The following is a 5,284-nucleotide window of genomic DNA, read 5'->3' on the forward strand; positions in this document are numbered from 1 at the left end:
CCTGATATTCAATTTTTGGAAGTCTTTAATGTTCTCCACCATTGAACCCTTTTGTTTGAGATTTATCAATTGGCTAAACAAGATGTTCCTCTTTGTATCCTCATAATGTTCTATCATTTCCTCTATAAAAATTGGCCAAGTGACATGTGGTTTACAAGAACAAATTCATCAATACCATGGGGTTCTAAATATAAAGATGCAATGCGTACCTTTTGTGTTTGTTGCACATCATGGAGATAAAAATATTACTCCATATGTAGTATCCATGTTATCAGTTCCTTGCCATCAAACTTCCTCATATCGATATTTGGAATGAGGTGCGTCCTAAACCCAACATTTGAGTCTCTAAAAGCATAATTCATATTCCTTTTATTCTCCTCATGAGTTTCATGGAATACCTTTTCTCCATTAGGAAGCATTTATTGTAGTAACTTTGTCAAACCTTCCATGCCTTCTTTTAAACCATTCATGTCACCTTTTAAGCCATCCATGTTGATCCAAAATGGATTTAGCATAGCCTCTAGATCAAAAGTCTTCAAATACAGGTGAAAGTGGAATAAGGTTGAAGTGCTCATTGAAACGAAGCCAATGGTGCAAACAACATGCAAATCCGAGTTCGGATAAGAAAAATAAAGCCAATTAAAGATTTAGTCCCAAAATTCAATGCTTACATCAGCAAGATAGGTGGCAAGCCGGGAAAGAGTCACAGATTCTTGATTATGTAAGCACAGAAGATCATGTGGAAATCAGTGATTGGTTTAGACCACAGGCAATGGGGATCATCGAACAAGTGTAGAGATCGTCTGATCAAAGGAGATCGACGCATATTGCATCGAATCATGCAAGCATGTTATCTTGGAAAACGAACGCGATAAAATTATGAAAAAGGAGCTAAACTCTTTGAGTTTCGATAGAAGGGAGGTAAATGATTTATCACGTGTCCTCAAGGTAGGAAGCGGTGTTAGACCGGGAGCACGAAATTCCACTCAGCGTTTGACACGTAGCCTCCCGAAAACCACTTTTTCGCGTGCCTTCAGAGAATTAGCAATCGTGCTAGTTGGAGCACAAAACCGCGCGACAGCCGTCGGATCCCATAGGACAAATCAACAGTGCAGGTTGTTAGGATCAGTTGATGAGCGGGAGGCAACAGCCATAAGATGGTTTTGTTCTCGAGATCAACATCGGGGAATGTCCGAACAGCCGGGGTCCACCCTGCGCCCGTTGGTCCTTTGGTTAATATGTTATTTTTAATATAACGTATTATTCCTTTATTAGTATAATTTGTAACTATATGTGTTATATAAACACCATAACATAGAAAAGTTGACAGGAGAGTGTATTGTGAACTGTTCCAGGGGGTCTAGAGGTCAGAGTGACCAGTACAGTCGAGTGTATGCTCATTTCGACTAGAAGATTCGAATGGAACATAGTGGTGAGATCCAAGTTTGTGTTTGAGACTCTGTTTTTGAGCTCACACCTGTAACAATCATTTGAAGAAATAATAAAGAGGTCAGCACTGGAAGCTAGGACCAAGAGACATAGCCAGGAAGTCTGGTAAACTCCTTTATCAATTTTGTTTGTGTTGATGTGTTTTTATTGTGTTTTATAATTGTATAAGTATCTGTGTTATTCGCAATCTTTTCAATCCATTTCACTAAGTAACATAGGAAACTTCACACATAGTCTGTAATACCTTAATCAATATCAGATCAAGTGGTATCAGAGCATAAGGTTTTTAAGGTTTGACAAGTTTGTGTGGAGATTTGAATGCTAACTAAGTTAAGGCTCGAACGAGGTGAAGGTGAACTTGTTGAGGCGAATCCAAAGATTGGAAGGGTCTTTTCACGAAGAATGATGGCAGATGAAAGTCCACTTGGGTCAGAATCCAATTTTTTGGATAGTTTCATGACGATACGTGCCACGGTGGAAGAGATGTGTCATGATTTTAAAATGGGTAGAGGAGAAAACACTTCATCACCTAGACTAGACAAAGGAGTAGAGGAACTTTTTATTTTTGTCCCTCCAGACAAAGAAGATAAGGAAGATAAAGGAAAGGGAGGAATGTAGCCTCCACCATCTCCTCCATCATCACCATCATCATCATCATCATTGTCTTCTTCGCATAAAACTACTCTTCTAAGAAGAAGAAAAAGAAAACCTCTTTGATCAAATTAGATGTAAAATTTGATTTGCCAATTTATGATGGAGAACTTAATGTAGAAAAGCTTGATAATTGGATAAGGAAAATTGATGTATATTGCAGGGTGCAGAAATTCGATTCAGAAAGGAAGAAGATCCATCTAGCTAGCCTTCGACTTGGAGGAACTGCACTAGTGTGGTGGGAAGGCAAGACACAAGCAGATCTTCAAAATCATGGTAAAATCATTTCAACTTGGAATGAATTTTTTTTAATGATATTATGATACATGTGGTTCCCTTGATGGCAACTCACACGGATGACAGTTCACAGTGCAATAGGTTAACAGAGCAGACTCCAGAGATTGAAGAAAGAGAGGTATACGTTGGTTCACTTGTTAAAGTAGTGTATACACGCGGGAACACAGGAACAAAAAAAGCGTATACGTATACACACACTTTCACAGAAGGAAAATCGCATATGGGATGGAAAATCAAGGTATTGGTCTAAGGTATTTGGTCCATGGTATTGACCCTAGGTATTTGGTCCAAGGTATTGTTCCTAAGTGGTTTTGGTCCAAGGTATTGGTCCTAGGTATTTGGTCCGTGGTATTGACCCTAGGTATCTGGTCCAAGGTATTGTTCCTAAGTGGTTTTGGTCCAAGGTATTAGTCCTAAGTGTTTTTGGTCCAAGGTATTGACAAAGGGTCTAAAGCTATATAAGGAGGAGAAGATCATAAGGCCAAATATGTAAGCAACAATATTCTAAGGAATACTTCTATCTAAAGTATATTTTATGTTGCAAGGTTATGTTTGGGACTAGATCTAAAATATTTATGTGCACCTTGGTTTAATATTGGATTAGGATCATGAGACCTGAAATGACTTTTTCATAATCTAATATTGGATGAGACTAGATCTGATGTTTTGCGCCTGTTTTATTCATTATCTATCATGATCTAGGTTTGTCTGAAGTCTGGAATTGCAATAAAGTTCTGAGTCAATATTTTCAAATCTGCATGCAGGTTCGTCTCAACCAAAGAGCGTATACACGTAGGTTCTGTTCTTTCAAGTAGCATAGACAAAAGAAAAACTTCTTTTTCAGATCTAATTGATCTATCTGATCAAATTTTGTTGTTTTACTGCTGTCTGTCAATGAACTCTTCTTATATCTGAATGTAAAACTGAATGCATAAGGAGGCTAGCATTCAATTGATTGATTGTATAAGTAATCTATGTCCCTACCTGTGTAAAGATCTATAAGTTGACAGTAGATATTCAGTATATTACTGGTTCGTACATACTTGATTCAAAAGTTTATGTTTGCAGTACTTTTGAAGGTATACACAAGTTTGATTAACGGAAGTAGCATATACACGCAGTTTGAGTTCAGCGAAGTAGCATATACACTTTAATGCATGATTTTTGAGGTTACAGCTGGTTCTGAATGATGATGTAGGGTTCTGGGTTCAACACAGTGTTCTGGTGTCAGTGATCTGATTGTTCAGATTAAGTGAATGTTGGTTGATGCAATTTAAGTTTAAAAAGTTTTTGATGGGTCAAGTATGAAAATTGTATGAAACGTGGCCTTCAGATTGTGGTGTTGTGATCCAAGAGTATCCAGTCTAAAAATTCATGAAACGTGGTCCTTGGAGGAAGAAAGAAGGTCATAGCCTTCCGTAGGTCGGTGCCTATGTACTAGTAAATCATATTGGCTAGTACAAGAACTAGGGGGTTACAGCTCCCTTCCAGTAGAAGCTGGAAAACAAGAGAAGGTTGTAGCCTTCTGTAGGTGGGTGCCTATGTACTGGTATGAGTCTGAACCAATACAAGATTGTAAACAAATTTTCTTATTATTAAAAGAAGATAGAGACAACAACAGTAGGTGGTTTTTACCCACATTGGATTTCCACCTTAAATCATGGTGTTCATGTGTGTTGCTTATGTTTGATTCTTTATTCTGCTTTTACTGCATGGTCTAATAAGTTACTAATGTGCTGGTTTAATATCAACACATGATAAATTGTCTAAATCACAAGTTCTCCGGATATACGTTGGTTTCTTTAATCATAGTTGCGTGTACACGCTAGTTCACTTCACTGAAGTAGCGTATATAAATCTGTTTGGGAAATAAAATTATTGATCTGATAATACTGATTCACCCCCCTCTCAGTATTATTTCCAACAATTGGTATCAGAGCAAGTCCTTCAGAAGAAGCTTGATCGCTTGAAGGGAGATCCATCAAGATGAATAATCACGAAAGAATGGGATCCATCAGACCGCCAATCTTCGATGGGAGAAACTTTGTTTATTGGAAAATAAGAACCACAACCTATCTACAATCTCTTGGAACAGATGTCTGGGAAATTGTGGAAGGAGGATATACATTTCCAACAGCAATTCCTACATATACGGCAGGTAAAAAGCAATATGAAACCAATGCCAAAGAGGTCAATACTTTATTGGGAAGTTTGTCACAATCAGATTTTTTCAAAGTCATGCAACTCAAATCAACCAAAGAGATATCGGACAAAAAATTTTAGAGCTACGAAGGAGACTCTCAGGTAAAACATGCTAAGCTTCAAACTCTTAGAATTCAATATGAAACTCTTAAGATGCATAGTGATGAGAGTATAGCTAGTTACTTCTTATGTATAGATGAGGATGTTAATTGTATGAATAATCTGGGTGAAGAAATAAAGGAAGTTACCTTAGTTGAGATAATTTTGAGATCCTTGTCTACTAAATTTGAATCAAAAGTGTCTGCCATAGAAGAAAAACAGGATCTGCATAATATCGCTATGACACAACTTCACGGAATCCTAACTGCTTTTGAGATGAGAAAAGGAGGTCCATCAAATATGAGAGAAGCCGCATTTAAAGCTTCAACAAAAGGAAAAGAAAAGGAAGAACACAATGAATCAAGACACATTTCAGAAGAAGAAGATGAGGTAAATTTTGTCAAGAAGCTTCAACGGGTTTCTGGAAGGTTTAGAGGTAAGCTACCATTCAAATGCTTTTCTTGTGGCAGAGGCAGTCATTGTGCTGCCAGATGTCCTCATAAAGATCAATATGAAAAAGGAAAGGAATATGCAAAAGGGAATAGGAAACAAGTTGTGAATAAAAGGATTTACTATACTCATGAAC

The sequence above is a fragment of the Pinus tabuliformis genome, chromosome 6 (assembly GCF_031772625.1).
Source record: "Pinus tabuliformis cultivar Carrire ecotype Pingquan chromosome 6, CPIR1, whole genome shotgun sequence".
NCBI lineage: Eukaryota > Viridiplantae > Streptophyta > Pinopsida > Pinales > Pinaceae > Pinus > Pinus tabuliformis.